At 47.6% G+C, this 19,415-nt stretch overlaps 1 protein-coding gene and 1 pseudogene across 4 annotated transcripts in view; both read left to right on the top strand.

Moving 5' to 3' along the window:
* The window catches only part of LOC139262845 (protocadherin-1-like), a 422,377-nt gene that overhangs the window by 214,419 nt on the left and 188,543 nt on the right, over nucleotides 1-19,415 (top strand). The window lies entirely within an intron of this gene.
* On the top strand, nucleotides 54-291 carry LOC139263584 (U2 spliceosomal RNA; annotated as a pseudogene).

Genomic DNA, 19,415 nt, shown 5'->3' with positions numbered 1-19,415 from the left:
TCTGGATCATTACACCCTTGATTGAAAACAGTAGGGGATTGAACACTGCAGGAATCGTTTCTCGGCCTTTTGGCTAAGATCATGCGTAACTGACCTGACAGGGGAGTAACCATGACCCCAAAGTGGTTCTCCCTGGATCAGGAAGGTGGTTCTCCTATGCTTTTTGGAAATAGGAGGTGGGTGGGGTGGATTGACCCATCCACCTCCATGGAGGTGTGTGGGGGGCCTGACCCATCCACCTCCATGGCACGAACCTGGTATTGCAGTACTTCCAGGAACGGTGCAGTGGCTCTCGGCCTTTTGGCTAAGAGCATTGGCGCAGAGTGATCCTTGATGTGTGCAAGGTGACCTCTGGCGTTTGTGATTTGACAAAGAATTGGAAAGATTGGCTACGAATAAATAAAAAATAAATTAAAAAAATCTCCTGCAGGCTTTCACTGTCTCGGCCCATTGATGAGTGAAGATGCTCACTGGTTTGTCAAACTGTTGCACTGTGAGTGGCTGAGCCAGTCACATGATGTTCACAAGACTCAATAAAACCCCAGTCTGTTGGGTCTAGGTCATCCACGATGAGGTACGCAGTTGTGAGCCTAGTGAATGAACTGATAATCTGTAGTGTGATTGATAAACCTTTAACAAACCAACTAGTTCTTAAAAGCAATGTGTTGCTCTGAATTCTTAAGCAAAGAACGCGTGAAGCAAAATCTTTACAATGAGCGATGGCCACTTTGAGGTGCTGAAGAGTTGCCAATGCCATTGGAACCGTGCCCCCCCCCCGCCATTCCCCCTCCCCCAACAAGAGTCGATACCTGAAGAGAGGCAAGAGAACATGCAGGTGGCGGGTGAAAGGAAATAATGCTGTGAAGCAGACAATTTGGGGCTTGCAAATCTCAAATTATCATCTATCCAGACATGCTATAACCCTGTTTACAATTAATAAATTGTAAACATTAACACAATTCTTCATGGATCCGGGGGAGTCGAGGGGGCAGAGGGTGAAAATCGATCTTTGGGATCCCTCTAATGAGAGAGATTCAGCAGGTAAAAGGCAGAAAAGAGCTGGCAGGAAGTTTGCAGTTAAACGCTCATTCAAGAAGCAAATATGTTGGAAGTTATCAAACGCAAACAGCAGGCGGTGTGCCCCAGAGCCGTATACAAATAATGCAAGAGTTGGCGTGTACTGTAGGATAAGTTTTCTTTGTACAAATTCCCTCTCAAATTTTTTGACAGGTGGAAAATAAATAGTATCTGAACAAGATTGATTTGTAATTTTTGCTCGCTCTTCCCCTTTCTCGCTCCTCCCTCCCTCCACTGCTCCGAACCACCCCTGTTCCTGAAGGTACCGAGTCAGGCTGCCTCAAGCTCCGCAGCTTTCTAACAGGCCTGTGGTACCTTTGGCAGCATTCCCATTCTTTGTGCAAGTCTGGAGGGCGACTTTCCGCGGACTATTCGACTCTGGAGGGCATTGCGGCCGGACCAGATTCTTTTCCTCGTACAATCTTCTCACTTTCTAATGGGGGTTACTGGCTAGCGATCGGGGGATGGGTGGGGGAGGCTGGGTGTCAGTAGGATCCTTGTTTGATTTTGCCCTACCCTCTTTCTTGCCCAGCAGGGGAAGCGGGGTGGCTGGTGGGTGAGACACTTTGGCTACTATATTCCTTACTGCCAGATCAGTTAACTTCCCCCCCAGACCGGGACTGGAACCTGGGAACTTAAGCTGCCCTTATCGACCACATCATCGGGGAGCAGTTGCTTATTTTTAAACATGTTGGAACTAATTCTCTCTCTCATGTCCCTGTTAACACCCTCTCCTAAAAAAGATGTTACTGACATTGCCGATCTTTTATGCTGGGATAAGGTGTCTGGGTCTGCTGGAGGTGCAGACTGCTATTGGGATAAGGTGTCTGGGCCTGCTGGAGATGCAGACTGCTGCTGGGATTTGGTGTCTGGGTCTGCTGGAGGTGCAAACTTCTGCCGGGATAAGGTGTCTGGGTCTGTTGGAGGTACAGACTGGTGCTGGGATGAGGTGTCTGGGTCTGCTGGAGGTACAGACTGGTGCTGGGATAAAGTGTCTGGGTCTGTTGGAGGTGCAGACTGCTGCTGGGATAAGGTGTCTGGCTCTGTTGGAGGTACAGACTGCTGCTGGGATAAAGTGTCTGGGTCTGCTGGAGGTACAGACTGGTGCTGGGATGAGGTGTCTGGGTCTGTTGGAGGTACAGACTGGTGCTGGGATAAGGTGTCTGGCTCTGTTGGAGATACAGACTGGTGCTAGAATAAGGTGTCTGGCTCTGTTGGAGGTACAGAGTCACGCTGAGATTTGGTGGGTTGTAAGCATTGTGAAATACTCAATTGACTCCTCTTTAATGAATGCAATGAAAAAATCTTGCAAGCAACCAATATCTGAAGCTGTCATTTGTTTTACGTCCAGTACACTGCAGTAAACTTGCTGTTTAAACCCTGCGCTCACTGATTCCATTTATTTCACTGCTGTGAACTGCAGCAGTGTCAACCTATCAAAATCAAACATACATAGACTTGCAGCTCCTTAATGAGAAGTGGCGTGTGCTTGCTGATTAATGAATGAATGGCTTGCATTTATATAGCACCTTTCACGAACTCAGGACATCCCAGAATGCATTACAGCCAATAAAGTACTTTTAAAATCTAGTCATTGTTGTAATATAGGAAACCCGGCAGCCAATTTGTGCACAGCAAGCTCCCACAAATGTGATAATTCCCAGATAATCTGTTTTTAGTGATGTTGATTGAGGGATAAATATTGGCCAGGACACCGGGGACAACTCCGCTGCTCTTCTTCGAAGTAGGGTCGGTGGACCTTTTGTATCCACCTGGGACTCAGCAACAAGAGGAGACCCTTTCAGCCCCTCGAGTGTTCCGCCATTCAATTAGATCATGGCTGATTTGTATCTTAACTCCATCTACCCGCCTTGGGTCCGTATCCCTCAAGACCTCTTCCTGATAAAAATCGATCGAGCTTAATTTTGAAATATGTCATTTACACCCAGCCTGCACAGCTTTTTTTTGAGGGGGAGGCGGATTAACAGATTTCCACTGCCCTTTGTGTGAAGCAGTGCTTCCTCACATCACCCCTGAGTGGCCTAGCAAAGATCAGCTCACTCCGCACAGGAGCGTTAATCCAATCTAGCAACATATCCACCGCGGACAGTGCCTTTAAATCAACCAGAGACACTGGGGTGGCCACAAATCTATCGGCTCCATCCAGAATGTCACAGCCTCACAAATCTACAGTGGCCTACACACGCTGACCATTTACGGTGCAGGGGTTGAAGCACGATCCCCGGGTTGGGTTGCGGTCACGCATTCCTTCCTGCAATCCAACAAGAGATTCAAGATGGGTTTCTTCCGTTGTCATCGAAAGGTTGTGGCCACATGGTGTGCCGAGACTGCCACCTCCCAGGATCACGTGAGGAAAAGAGACGTGCGCCGGAAGTCACCAGTGAGAAAGCAGAGAGGGTTTTTCAGAAAATGCTACCGGCACTTTTAAAGAAAGTTTAAATTTGCACATAGATATGAGCTGCGGCTCAGCGGGTAGCACACTCGCCTCTCAGTCAGAAGGTTGTGGGTTCAAGTCCCACTCCAGGAACTTGAGCACAGAAATCGAGACTGACACTCCAGTGCAGTACAGTGCTAAGGGAGTGCCGCACTGTCCGAGGTGCCGTCTTTCGGATGAGATGTTAAACCGAGGCCCCGTCTGCCCCTCAGATGGATGCAAAAGATCCCACAGCACTATTTAGAAGAGCAGGGGAGTTATCCCTGGTGTCCCGGCCAATATTGCTCCCTCAATCAACATAACAAAAACAGATTATCTGGTCATTATCACATTGCAAACGAGCCAAAGGCGGGCAGAGGAAACGTTACAAGGACACCCTCAAAGCCTTCCTGATAAAGTGCGACATTCCCCACTGACACCTGGGAGTCCCTGGCCAAAGATCGCCCTAAGTGGAGGAAGTGCATCCGAGAGGGCGCTGAGCATCTCGAGTCTCATCGCTGAGAGCATGCAGAAATCAAGCGCAGGCAGCGGAAAGAGCATCCGGCGAACCAGTTCCACCCACCCCTTCCCTCAACGACTTTCTGTCCTACCTGTGACAGAGTCTGTGGCTCTCGTATTGGACTGTTCAGCCACCTAAGGACTCATTTTAAGAGTCGAAGCAAGTCTTCCTCGATTCTGAGGGACTGCCTATGATGATGATGATGATGATGGCTGCTTGTGGAAGCTTGCTGTGCGCAAATTGGCATTTCCCACATTGCAACAGTGACTACACTTCAGAAGTACTTCATTGGCTGTAAAGCACTTTGAGACGTATGGTGGCCGTGACTTGCATTGCTATATAAATGCAAGTTTTTCTGTCCAATTTGCAAATTCATCCTCAAATCTTAAAAGTTTGTGTCGTCATGGACCAGTTGGGCCCAAGTGGCCTGATTTCGTGCGGTAGACCCGGTGTGAAACAGCAGCGACAACTTGCACTGGAGTGCAGTGTGTCTAACTTAGAGAAATGACCCCAGGTGTGTAATGAGTAACTGAATGGCGAGCCTGTTCTGTCCGCCAGAGTATGTGCTCTCCTCATGCAGCTAATAAAGATGAAACAGAATTGCTGCCAAATGTTTGTGTTACGGATGCTTGTGTCAAAGATGAAGGGGCCTTTGTCAATTTTGGTCTTTTGGACCTGACCTCCTGTAAAAGGGTTAATGGCTGGGGGAGGGAGGGGGGGTTGTGTGGGGGCGCCTATCACACTCACTGTCTGTGACTGTAAATCTTCAAAGGTGTGACCCTCATCACATCAGACGCCTCCATCACTGTGACCAGTCGGTCTCAGTCTGGCCAGAATTCAATTAACAATTCCTCTCCTGCCCCACCACCGTCAGCTCGCTAACCTTGCCAGCGTTTGTTCTCTTTTACAGTGTTGACTTTCGTTGAAGTAATTCCTTCTCTTTGTAGATTAGATTTTACCCCTTGAAGTAAAGGCGTCCTAATTGGCCAAGACGGCACATGGGAGATAGAAACATGTTTCTATGTTTCTATAGAAAATAGGTGCAGGAGTAGGCCATTCGGCCCTTCGAGCCTGCACCACCATTCACTATGATCATGGCCAACCGTGCAGACAGGACCTGAGGGCGAGTTGCCTGTTGTAGACCTTCCCCGAGCGCGCTTTTGGGGCAGGTTATCACGTTCTTGCGTCTGGGTGTGTCAGATCACGGAATCAGGGAAAATCAGATCGGGAGCACCACAGGTCCGTAAGGGAGTTTCCCGGAATTTTCCAGAATGGTGGGCCTCTCTTATCACATGTTTGTAAACATCATTGAATCGATTTAGTTGGTTTATTAATTGACCAGGTTTGCGGCATGGTTGCGGGAGTGCTGAGGTGGGAGGGTTTCGATGTCACGTCCACTACCACGTTCCCGCTAATTTTTTCGGGGGTGTGAGCAGCCTCTTTAAGTGGCTGCACGGACCGTTCCAATTTTCCATATCAATGCCGTTGAGCGGCCTGCACGGGACCTGCATCGTGCTGCGCGGGTGCTGGCAGCGCAGCTCCATTACCATGGAAACCATGCACGGTCAGTGATGGAGCTGGCTCCCGCGCTCTGGGAAATCCCCCTTTCAACTCTTTTGGATGATTCCTTTCTTTCCCCCCCCGACATATTGTAGTGTTGTGGGCAAATGACAGTGTTGGGTAAAACAGGTTGGGCTGTGAACGATGTGTGACTGGAATCCGATTGACCAAAAATAACCGTGTTTTTGGTGTTAAATGACATGCTTGCTCCTCTTGACGTTGCACACCAATTGGTAGGGAATTGATGCTGAAGACCGACGGGAGCTTTGTGTTTTCAGAGGACGTGTCAGTTTTCCGCAGTGGTGCATCAGGGATATATGCCGACTTGTTGATGGGAGACTGAGCTGAAGGCAGAGAGGAGGACAGTGCTGGAGTCCAGCCACGACAGTGCATGGTGTCACCGAGAGTTCTCAGGAACTAATTCCACTCCTGTCCTCACCCCTGCTTTTGTGGCGGCGCAGGATTCTGTGCTTGCATATGCTTCATCTCACCATTGACGGCCGTGCCTTCAGCTGCCTTGGCCCAAAGCTCTGGCACATAAGAAATAGGAGCAGGAGTCGCCATTCGGCCCCTCCAGCCTGCTCCGCCATTCAATAAGATCATGGCTGATCTGATCGTGGCCTCAACTCCACTTCCCCACCCGCTCCCCATAACCCTTGACTCCCTTATCATTCAGAAATCTCCACCTTAAATATAATCAATGAACCAGCCTCCACAGCTCTCTGGGGTAGAGAATTCCACAGTTTCACGACCCTCTGAGAGAAGAAATTCCTCCTCCCTTTTGGGAGGAATTCCTTCCCTAAACCTCGCCGCCTTCTCTCTGCCTTTAAGACGCTCCTTAAAACCTACTTCTTTGACCAAGATGTTTGGTCACCTGTCTTAATATCTGCTTATATGGCTCGGTATCGCAATTGTGTTCGGTGACATTCCTGTGGAGCACCGTGGGACGTTTTACTACATTAAAGGCGCTATATAAATATAAATTGTTGTTGGTAGGGTTAGATGAAGCAGGGTCAGGAGGAGGCTCGTGTGGAGCATAAACACCTGCATAGGCCAGTTATGCCGAATGACCTATGCTGTAGACTTGACATAACTCCATGTAACTAGTGATGTCTTTTGGATTTGTCCATGGGGCACAAATCCAGGCTAGGGACCAAGAAGTGGAAATGATGGATCCGTTACAGTGGATGAATAAGCACCAATTGCGATTGATTCAGCTGCAACATGAAAGAATTGTAGTCAAACAACTCAGCAACTTTCTGCCTGACCAACTACATTCTTTTTCATCCAAAAGAGGTTTTATATAAAGTCTTGTGACATGGTATGCCCAGACTTCCAAAAAAACACTGGATGAAGTTCCATCTGTGAAGCTGCTTTTTAAGGTGAGCTATGATGCAGGCGCTCATGGCCTGAAGAAAGACTTGCTTTTATATCACACGTTGCACAACCGCCAGACATCCCAAAGCGCTTCACAACCAATGAAGTAATTTTGGAGTGTAGTCACTGTTGTAATGTGGTAAACATGGCAGTCATTTTGCACACAGCAAGCTCCCACAAACAGTAATGTGATGAACAACCAGATAACCTCTTTTAAGTGATGTTGATTGAGGGATATATATTAGCCAGGACACCAGGGATAACTCCCCTGCTCTTTTTCGAAATAGTGCCATGGGATCTTTTACGTCTACCTGAGGGGGCAGGCAGGGCCTCAGTTTTACATTTCATCCTTTGACAATGTAGCACTCCCTCAGCACCGCACTGGAGCATCAGCCAAGATGGAGTGGGACTTGAACACACAACCTACTGACTCAGAGGCGAGGGTGCTGCCCACTGAGCCACAGCTGATACGTGCCCAGTAGCAAGAGTCATGCTGGCTGTAAGCTTTAGTAAATCCAGAATCTGTACTTTAAAAAAAAAATATCAAAGCAGAAAATGCTGGAAATAATCAACAGGTCAGGCAGCCTCTGTGCAAGGAGAAACAGAGTTAACGTTTCGGGTCGATGATCAGACGTCGAGGAAGTTAGGCATGTAACCGTTTATAAGCAAGTGCAGACCAGGGAAAAAGCAGTGTGTAGGTCAGGAGTGATTAAATGACAATAAAGAAACTATAAAGATTGTCCTATGAGGGGAGAATGAGTAGATTAGGCCTATATTCCCTAGAGTTTAGAAGAATGAGAGGTGATCTCATTGAAACATACAACATTCTTACAGAGCTTAACAGGGTAGATGCAGGGAGGCTGTTTCCTCTTGCTGGGGGAGTCTAGAACCAGGGGTCACAATCTCAGAATAAGGGGTTGGCCATTTAGGACTGAGATGAGGTGAAACTTCTTCACTCAGAGGGTGGGGAATCTTTGCAATTCTCGACCCCAGAGGGCTGTGGAGGCTCAGTCGTTGAGTATATTCAAGACGGCGATCGACAGATGTATGAATAGTTAGGGAATCAAGGGATATGGGGATGGTGCAGGAAAGTGGAGTTGAGGTAAAAGATCAGCGGAGCAGGCTCGAGGGGCCGAATGGCCTACTCCTGCTCTTATTTCTTATGTTCTTAAGAAACAAAAGATGGATCCAGAAGAGGTCGAAATGGCAGCAGCAGAACCAGTTCCTGCTGTGCGATCATTCTGATCGGCCATTGCTGGAATAGCAGTTTTCACTAGTAATTATCAAAAGGGAATAAAGATAGATCCTTGAACAGGCAAAGTGTGCAGGGCTATGGGGAAAGAGCAGAGAGAGTGAGTGGGACCAGTTGGAGAGATCTTTCAAAAGAGCCGGCACAGGCACGATGGGCCGAATGGCCTCCTGTGCTGTATGATTCTGTGAGTGGTTCAGTTATCTAACCTTCCCCCCGAGGACCCAAATGTTAAAACAGCTGGAACACGATGACAACAAAATTAAATTTGAAACGTGGGAGATTGCAAGAAAAACATTAGAACAATTAAAAGTGGATTCATCACTGCTGTTTTAGTGAATTGCTTCATCAATTTTAATAGCAGCCCCTGTCAGGCATAACACGTTCTGAATTTTTGCAATCGGATTTAAAACCTGGAAGAAAAACAATCAACACTTACTGGGGAAAAGCAACAAATGGCAAGAAGTAGAATGTTACGTTTATTTACACCGTTTGCATTTATTAAACTGGTAATAGTTCCACTTTGCAAAATAGAACGTCGTGACAGGATGTTGACCCCAAGAGACTAAAGCCTTAACACGCTTTCATATAGCGCCTTATCACATCCGAGGATCAACCCCCTTGTCCCTCGCCGGTGTGAATCACTTTGAAACGCAGTGACTTTTATGTGGGTAACAGTGACAGCCAACTTGCACACAACCAGATCCCACCGACTGTGACAGGATGAATGAGTGGTTAGCTTTCGGGTTGCTGCCAGTTAGCTTCCATTGTTTCTCGCTCTTCGTTCCGAGGCGACCTCTGCTCCAAGGCGACGACCTCAGTTAACATGCGTAAAAACCGCACCGCAGTATCACTTCAAAGCCCCTCTGAAGGTTGTTACCTGGATTTATAGGGTCTGCGAAGCTCGATAATTTACAGGATCAATGAGGTGCGATGACCTGCCCTCGCTTCGTGTCTCCAAAGAAATTTTGCAGTCTGCTGCGAACAGCCTCAGATTGGCCTCTTTCCGCCCCTCCTGACCCCCTGCTCCCCAAATCCGATGCACACCGTACCATGCCATCTGCAGTATTTCACTTATTGGTTGGTGTGTGGGCGGGGGTGGGGGCGCAGAGGGGGGGGTTTAGTATGAGCTCCAAGGTCATACCGTCCGACAGGCGATGGATTTTATTTTAGTTGCTCTGCCGAGTGACTGGGAAGGGATCTAGGAGCTGCTGCCGGTTGGGTCTTACTTAAGGAGGTGTCTCCTGCCCTATCCTGACTCGCACGTGTCCTGCTCAGCCATCATCCCCCTGTGCTCGCTATCCTACATTGCACCCCCGGGTCCGGCAACCTTGATTTTCAAATTCTCTCCCTTACGATCAAATTCTTCCATGGCCCTCGGCTTTCCCTATCTCTGTAACCTTCTCCAGCCCTACAGCCCTACGAGATCTCTGCGCTTCAACAATTCTGGCCACTTGCACATCTCCAATTTTCATCGCTCCACCATTGATGGCCGTGCCTTCTGTTGCCTGGGCCCCAAGCTCTGGAATTACCTCAATAAACATCTCCGCCTCTCTACCTCTCTTCCTTCAAGACGCTCCTTAAAACCTATCTCTTTGTCCAAGCTTTTGGTCACCTGTCCTAATATCTCAGTGTCAGATTTAGTTTGATAATGCTCCTGGAAAGCACTTTGCGACATTTGACTACTCTATATAAATGCAAGCTGTTGTTGCTGTTGAGTCAACCAGCCCAGAGACAACAAACATCTCTGGAGCTATGTGTTCATATCGTGCTGCTGCTGGGGCTGAGTTAGGGTAGTACTTTAACATAACTGAGGCAGCACTGCTATTCCAGAGGCTCTGAAACACCTCGAAAGAGGTTGTCTTTGTTTGGTTGCTGTTTGAACCAACCTGGATGGCCTTTCCCTCGCTAATTGGGAAACCTCTTATCAGCCTTTAAGTAAATGAACAAATTTGGACATGTGTTTTTCCCCCTATTTTCTCTCCGTCTCTCCTGAAGACACTTGCTCCTGATCGGCGGCAGCCCATCCACTGCCATTCTTTGTGTGCAATACGCGATGGGGAGCCTGAGTTGGCTATTCTACCATGAAAGGCACACAAGCAGTCTGATCCTGTCGACATCCAACATCCACCACCCATGTCCACTTTCAATTGGAGAGTCACTGAATGACATTCAGAACCTGGCTGATTATCAAACTACCCCCGCTCCCCTCTCCCTGCCCACCTCCTCCAGGGCACTGAGGCCAACTGAGATCAGGGAACTCAATCCAGACCAGGAATCAAACATGGGACAATCGTAGGTTCACGATTAGGCCACAGGAAGAGTGAATCGGCTTCCAAACAACTGCCCGTGTGCAAATGTAGGTGTTTCTGCAGTGTTTGAGTGGGTGCAGAGTGCTGCCGCTTATGCAGTCAAGTAAGAACATGGCACTCCTCACATCAGAAAACCTCTCGAGTGTTTTTGCAGAGAGGGCAGAGTGCACTGAGCAGGAGTCGGGAAGGATTGAACCAACAACCAAGGAGCATAGATTTAAAGTAATTGGGGGGAGGTATAGAGGAGATTTGAGGAGGAATGTCTTCACCCAGAGGGTGATGGGGGTCTGGAATTCACTGCCTGAAAGGGTGGTAGAGGCAAAAACCATCACCACATTTAAAAAGTGCTTGGATATACACTTGAAGTGCCGTAACCTACAGGGCTACGGACCAAGAGCTGGAAAGTGGGATCAGGCAGGATAGCCTCTTGGTCGGCCAGCGGGGACACGATGGGCCGAAATGGCCTCCTTCCGTGCTGTAAACTTCTATGATTCTGTGATTACGTGGGAGGGGGGAGAAAACACGGGCGAATGGTCAGGTTTACTGAGTAGGAGAAGATGGACGTAGCGGGGAGGTTTTTGAGAGGTCCAAAGAAGCGATAGGTAAGCCATTCCAAGCGGGGAAGCAAGCGAGAGGCAGACAGTAAATCAAACTTGCGAGGAGATCAGAGAGCGGGGCTGGTGTGTACACAGCACCAGTATCCACTCAGTACAAATTCCATTTGTAACCAAGCCAAGTTAAAGACAGCAAGACTATAAAAAGTGGATTAGCATTACCCCAGAGAATCACTGCCGCTTGTGAACAAGTTACGAGGCGGTACCCTAATTATGGGCAGGGGCGGGAGGGAGAACGGGGGGCGGGAGGGAGAACGGGGGGGGGTGGGGGGGGGGGGGTTTCAGCTGACACAGTTCTGGATATTTGCAAAAGTCATCAGAATGGCACAATCGGATCACGACCTCTAACTCTTTACTGGCGCTGGCATTTTTATTTGTGCCAAGTTTTATAGTTAATAATTCTTGCAGGAGAAATTAAGCACAGCGCTGACTGGTAATGTGCTCACCGAGGCAAAAAAGCAGGATATATGGTGAATAATTTGTAGTTCCTTTACCAGGAAAGTCCACATCCAATGAATATTGCAGTTTTTAATTAACTTGTTGCAATGCTGGAGTCTATTAGTTTTTTTTAATGCTGCATTTTAAATTGCCATGTTATAGATTTCAGAACTGTGGTCAATCACTGGGTTTCATCCTGGCAATTACATAGAAACATAGAAAATAGGTGCAGGAGTATGCCATTCAGCCCTTCGAGCCTGCACCACCATTCAATATGATCATTGCTGATCATGCAACTTCAGTACCCCATTCCTGCTTTCTCTCCATACCCCTTGATCCCTTTAGCCATAAGGGCCACATCTAACCCCCTTTTGAATATATCTGACAAACTGGCCTCAACAACTTTCTGTGGTAGAGAATTCCACAGGTTCACAATTCTCTGAGTGAAGAAGTTACTCCTCATCTCAGTCCTAAATGGCTTACCCCTTATCTTTAGACTGTGACCCCTGGCTCTGGACATCCCCAACATCGGGAACATTCTTCCTGCATCTAACCTGTCCAATCCCGTCAGAATTTTATATGTTTCAATGAGATCCCCTCTCATTCTTCTAAAATCCAGTGAATATAAGCCTAGTCGATCCAGTCTTTCTTCATATGTCAGTCCTGCCATCCCGGGAATCAGTCTGGTGAACCTTCGCTGCACTCCCTCAATAGCAAGAATGTCCTTCCTCAGATTAGGCGACAAAACTATACACAATATTCAAGGTGTGGCCTCACCAAGGCCCTGTACAACTACAGTAAGACCTCCCTGCTCCAACACTCAAATTCTCTCGCTATGAAGGCCAACATGCCATTTGCCTTCTTCACCGCCTGCTGTACCTGCATGCCAACTTTCAGTGACTGATGTACCATGACACCCAGGATTCCCCTTTTCCTAATCTGTCACCATTCAGATAATATTCTACCTTCCTGTTTTTGCCACCAAAATGGATAGCTTCACATTTATCTACATTATACCGCATCTGCCATGCATTTGCCCTGTTCCCTAACCTGTCCAAATCACCCTGTAGCCTCTTAGCATCCCCCTCACAGCTCACACTGCCACCCAGCTTAGTGTCATCTGCAAACTTGGAGATATTACATTCAATTCCTTCATCTAAATCATTAATGTATATTGTAAATAGCAGGGTTCCCAGCATTGATTGGTTTTCCCATGTTTTTCCTCGTGTCTGCACTCACTTCCTGAAGGGGTTGTCTAGGCAACCTTCCGCCACCTTGCGTGTGCGATTCTCGCGCTCCGGCCCGACAACCCTCCGAGATCTCTGCGCTCCTACGATTCTGGCCTCTGGTTTTTGCCTTTCCCAGGAGATTGCATGGCTCTGGTTGGGGTGGTATGTAGAATGTTGCGGTGCAAGGGGTGTTGCTGTTGTGTGGGGTGGTCTGGTTGGGCCGGATGCTCTTTACCTTTCCGTCATTGTTCATAGATTTATAAGTAACCTTCAGGGCTGCTGACCAAGGGCCGTGCGGCTCCTTGTCAGCCGGCGCGGGCACGATGGGCCAAAATGGCCCCCTTCTGCGCTGTATATTTCTATGTTTTTATGTATGTTTCTATGTTTGCACTTCCTTGATTTCCTTCGCCTTCCATCGCCTTCCCCACCACCCCTGCCTCCAGCTGTCTCGGCCCTGGAGTCTTGAATTCCGGCCCGAAAGCTCTCCGCTTCTCTGCCCTTCAAAACCTAGCTCTTTGACCAAGCTTTTGCTCACTTGCCCTGATATCTCCTCTTGTGGCTCGGAGTCAAATGTTGTCGGTCAACGTCCCCTGTGAAGCGCCTTGGGACGTTGAAAGCGCTATATAAATGCAAGTTGTTGATACAGTGAGTGCTAAATAGCAGCTTCCGAGCATCGAAAGAGGATACAGGAAGAGATGTGCTTAATTTTCTCCAAGCCTTGTGTATTCTCCCAATCCCAGTGACACTAAGCTGGGTGGCAGTGTGAACTGTGAGGAGGATGCTAATAGCCTGCAGGGTGACTTGGACAGGTTAGATGAGTGGGCAAATGCATGGCAGATGCAGTATAATGTGGATAACTGTGAGGTTATCCACTTTGGTGGCAAAAACACAAAGGCAGAATATTATCTGAATGGTGGCAGATTAGGAAAAGGGGAGGTGCAACGAGACCAGGGTGCCATGGTACATCAGTCATTGAAAGTTGGCATGCAGGTACAGCAGGTGGTGAAGAAGATAAATGGTATGTTGGCCTTCATAGCTAGGGGATTTGAGTACAGGAGCAGGGAGGTCTTACTGCAGTTGTACAGGGCCTTGGTGAGGCCTCACCTGGAATATTGTGTTCAGTTTTGGTCTCCTAATCTGAGGAAGGACGTTCTTGCTATTGAGGGAGTGCAGCAAAGGTTCACCAGACTGATTCCCGGGATGGCGGGACTGACATATGAGGAGAGACTGGATCGACTGGGCCTGTATTCACTGGAGTTTAGAAGGATGAGGGGGGATCTCATAGAAACGTATAAAATTCTGACAGGACTGGACAGGTTAGATGCAGGAAGAATGTTCCCGATGTTGGGGAAGCCCAGAACCAGGGGGCATAGTCTAAGGATAAGGGGTAAGCCATTTAGGACTGAGATGAGGAGAAACTTCTTCACTCAGAGAGTTGTTAACCTGTGGAATTCCCTACCGCAGAGAGTTGTTGATGCCAGTTCATTGGATATATTTAAGAGGGAGTTCGATACGGCCCTTACGGCTAAAGGGATCAAGGGGTATGGACAGAAAGCAGGAAAGGGGTACTGAGGTGAATGATCAGCCATGATCTTATTGAATGGTGGTTCAGGCTCTAAGGGCTGAATGGCGTACTCCTGCACCTATTTTCTATGTTTCTATGTTTATTTGAGCTGTGTGCCTATTTAATTCCCTTCCCTCGGGTTTGAAGGCATTCAATCCTTGCTTGGGGTATGGCCGGTCCTATTGGCACCCATGAGCCGTTTGGTACGTTGTTCCAAGTGGCATGTCTGAGAGTTGTTAGCAGGCTATTTTACTGTGCGGGTGTGGGGGGAACCAACTCAGACCAGCCCCATTCTGTCCATACCTACACACACACACGCACTTCCAGTTGGACAGTGGTCAGCAACAAGATCTTTTGCTTGTTTTTCCTTCCCCCAACTCAAGAGATCAGCCAAAAGAGAAAGAGAATTTGCATTTATATAGAGCCTTTCATGCCAACCAGATATCCCAAAGCGCTTTATAGCCAATGAAGTACTTTTGAAGTGGAGTCACTTTTGTCATGTTGGAAACGCAGCAGCCAAACTGCGCACAGCAAGCTCCTACAAACACTAATGTGATGGCGACCAGGTAATCTGTCTTTGCTGATATTTGTTGAGGGATAAATTTCAAAACAGCCCCGCGGAATCTTTCACGTCCGCCTGAGAGGGTAGTCGGGGCCTCGGTTTCGCATCTCATCAGCAAGACGGCACCTCTGACCGTGCAGCACTCCCTCCGTTCTGAACTGGGAGGGTCAGCCTGGATTTATTTTGTGCTCAAAGTCTCGGGAGCGAGACCTTAACCCACAACCTGTTGAACCGCGAGCAAGAGTGCTACAGACTGAGCCACACTGACAATTCAGTCGAGACTGGCCAATCGAATTCTGATCTTTCAGCCTCGCTTGTTTACTGTCAATTTAAAAAAAAAAATCTGTCTAGACCCCGTGTGATTTTGAACACCTCTATCAAAGCTTCTCTCCTGTTTCTCTGCTGTAAGGAGAACAACCCCAGCGTATCCTCATAACTGAAGTCCCTCATCCCTGGAACCATTCTAGTAAATCTTTTCTGCACTTACTGAGCCATTACGTGGAAGTTACTTTAATAGGATTTGCTGTGGTTTAACCTCACAGTCTTGGAGTGTTTGCTCGTGGCTGAGCATAAAGTGTAGTGTTTGATTATAAATTAATAATGAGTTAAAAAAGAAATAGATGAATAATTTAATCTTTCTAAAACATTCCTGGTTGATGAAGCTTCCTGAGGGGTGATTTTTAAAATTCTAATAAATCGTACTTTTGATACCGTTAAATGATGCTACTTAAAAAATATATATTCGAACACATAGGAATCCAAATATTGAACAGAAAAGAAACATTTTGTGATGTCATCGAAAGGTTACAGCACAGAAGGAGGCCATTCGGCCTATCGAGCCCATGCCGGCTCTCTGCAAGAGCACCTCAGCAGTTCCCACTCCCCCAGAAATTCTCTGTACCCCTGCAATTCTTTTTCCTTCAGGTACTTAAGTAATTCTCTTTTGAAAGCCACAATTGAATCTGCCTCCACCACCCTGTCAGGCAGTGCATTCCAGTTCCTAATCACTCAGTTTCTCCTCATGTCGCCTTTGGTTCTTCTGCCAATCACCTTAAATCTGTGTCCTCTGGTTCTCGACCCTTCCACCAATGGGAACAGTTTCTCTCTATCGACTCTGTCTGGACCCCTCATGATTTTGAACACCTCTATCAAATCTCCTCTTAACTTTCTCTGCTCTAAGGAGAACAACCCTAACTTCTCCAGTCCATCCACGTAACTGAAGTCCCTCGTCCCTGGAACTATTCGAGTAAATCTTTTCTGCACCCTCTTTAGGGCCTTCACATCCTTCCTAAAGTGCGGTGCCTGGAATTGGATACAATACTCCAGCTGAGGCCGAACCAGTGTTTTATAAAGTTTCATCATAACTTACGTGCTATCTTTCTATTTAGTGGCAAGAGTGAATCATTCCTGTGATGTGTTCAGGTTATGCTCTCAGAATGGCTCTGTATCCTTGCTTTAATGCTGTGAGGTTTCAATTCCCACTGACAATGGCTGTCTTACAGGACAACTGTAATTTAGCTCTGTTGATATATATATATATATTCTTGCCCTTAGCATGTTTAATCTGCTGAGTGTCTGACCCATGCTCAATGGGAAGCTCCAGGTTTGATGACCAACTGTGCACCTAGTTCGCTGACCTCAGTCGGGGTGACAGCAAGGTGCCTCAAACGGACTCAGTTAGCAGGACGTGGGGTTAGAAATTGGTCAGGGATTGCTATTTATTTACCCTTGACCTCTGTAAAGCACCTTTGGACTTTTGTTTCCTATATTAAAGGCATTATGTAAATTAAAGTTGTTGTTGAGACACCCCTGCTGTGTGCGTGTAGAATTATAGAAATTTACAGCATGGAAGGAGGCCATATTGGCCCATCGTGTCCGCGCCGCTATGTGTGTGTATTTGTGCGTGTCCGCGCCACTGTGTGTGTGTATTTGTACGTGTCCGCGCCACTATGTGTGTGTATTTGTGCGTGTCCGCGCCGCTATGTGTGTGTATTTGTGCGTGTCCGCGCCGCTATGTGTGTGTATTTGTGCGTGTCCGCGCCGCTATGTGTGTGTATTTGTGCGTGTCCGCGCCGCTATGTGTGTGTATTTGTGCGTGTCCGCGCCGCTATGTGTGTGTATTTGTGCGTGTCCGCGCCGCTATGTGTGTGTATTTGTGCGCGTGTGCGAGAGCAGTTTCCTGAGGGAGGTTTTTGTAAATTCTAAATAATTTTACCTTTGATACTGTTAAATCACGCTGCATGTAATAGATATTTGACGACATTGTAATCTATATATGGAACGGAAAATAACAATTTGCTGATCAATGTGCCCTCTAATCTTTTTTTTTGGTGGGGGGGTGGGTGCGGCTGGGCGGCCCATTCAAAATTCCGTACCTGCGCGGTTTTTCCCATTAAACGCTGGTGGGCCGGCTACGCGGGACCTCCAGAGCACGAGCGTAAAGGGAACTTTGTCACTGGTGTGAGTGGCTGATTCTGGTGATGCCTTCGTTACCTCTACACTTGACTACTCCAGCGCACTCCTGGCTGGCCTCCCACATTCCCTACCATGCCAAAACTCGGCTGCCCGTGTCCTAATTTGTACCAAGTCCCGCTCACCCATCACCCTTTGTGCTGGCTGGCCTACATTGGTTTCGATTCAGCAAAGCCTCGATTTCAAAATTCTCATCCTTGTTTTCAAATCCCTCCACGGCCTCGCTCCTCCCTAGCTCTGTAATCACCTCCAGCCCCGCAACCCCCCGGGATGTCTGCGCTCCTCTAATTCTTCCCTCTTGAGCATCCCTGATTATAATCGCTCAACCATTGGTGGCCCTGCTTTCTGTTGCCTCGGCCCCAAGCTCTGGAACTCACTGCCTAAACCTCTCCACCTCTCTACCTCTCTTTCTACTTCAAGACGCTCCTTAAAACATACCTCTTTCACCAAGCTTTTGGTCACCTGCGCTAATTTCTACTCAGTGTCAATTAAAAAAAAAATCTCATCATACTCCTGTGAAGCGCCTTGGGACATTTCATGACATTAAAGGCGCTATATAAATACAAGTTGTTGTTATTGTTGATGTACACGGGATAGCTTTGGGACATCCTGAGGTCATGACAGGCACTTTTATAAATTCAAGTTCTTTTCTTATTCATATATGTTTATATTATGTATTGAGATATATAGATGTATTATATATTAAATATATTTATTTTATACATTACATAGTCTTGTGCACACTTCTTGTTTGTGCCACTCACTTCCTTTAACACTTCCTTGTTGCTGACATCCCTATTGCTGTAAAGCCGTGTTTTTCCATTGTAAGAGTGAAGCTGATAGCAGTCACTGCATTCTGCCGCTGTGAGCAGCATTGTCGCTGAATTCGCCACCTCTGCCGCTGCCTGACGTCTGACGGAGAACACTAGTCAGGTGCGGATGAAAATAGAGGATTGGGGGGAACAGTTCTGCCTGATGTGTTTCAGGAATGAAAGCTTGTCCGACACAAATCCTCCCACGTCCAGCTCAATGTTTTGATAACTGCCGTAGGAGCGATGTTGTCAAGTTGTGAAAATTTGTGTTGTTTCCTTCCTGCATTGATGCCTAAACATCACAGATAGACGTCAGAGCTGTCAGCCACCTAGTCCCATAATGTGGAGCTTCAGAGTCTGATCTCCTCCGTCACCTGTTTGCACACATACATATGTACACGCACATTATACGTGTACGGCGTCAACTGCCGTACCCACACACGCACAAACACACGCACCTTGTACATGTGTCGACTCAATTTGTTCGAGCAGCCGTGAGCATCGGACGCACACGCGCACACACTCACGTGCTCCCAACTTCCAATGAGAACTTGCCTCGTCTTATAATCTAAGGAACCACAGTGCTTCCTGCCTTGAAAAAAGAACAATCTGCATTTATAGAGCGCCCTTCACAACCTCAGGAGTTCCAAAGCGTTTCCCAGCCAATGAAGTATTTTTGAAGTGTAGTCACTGCTGGGATGTAGGAAACGCGGCAGCCAATTTGCGCACAGCAAGATCGCACAAACAGCGACGTGGTAATGGCCAGATAAAGTTTATATTCTTAACCATATGAAGAAAGATAGGAATTGCATTTCTGTCATTCGTTTCACGAGCTCAGGATATCCGAAGGTGCTTTACAGCTTCTTGGAAGTGTAGTAACCATTGTAACATAGGGAAACTTTAGGGAGGGCGGGGGGTAATGACTTTCGCCCCGTTTCGGGAGGGTAATTCGAATTATTACCACCCAGTGGGAGGCATGGGGAGGAGAAGAGGTGTGAAATTGGGCTCTTTAATTCAAAATATGCTTCCCGGCACTGTTGGAGGTGGTGGCGGGATTGGGGCGGTATCCATCAGTGCCACACAGACGTGACACATCGCGCTGACACATCGTAACCTCCCTCCCCTTCACTTAAAGAGGGGCGCTGCGAGTCCCAGTGAGGGCTCCGTGGCCTCTTGAGGCAGTAACGGGCCTTAA

This window comes from Pristiophorus japonicus, chromosome 4, assembly GCF_044704955.1.
Source record: "Pristiophorus japonicus isolate sPriJap1 chromosome 4, sPriJap1.hap1, whole genome shotgun sequence".
NCBI lineage: Eukaryota > Metazoa > Chordata > Chondrichthyes > Pristiophoridae > Pristiophorus > Pristiophorus japonicus.
The sequence above is the reverse complement of the archived record's forward strand: the minus strand, read 5'-3'. Positions and strand labels throughout refer to the sequence as shown.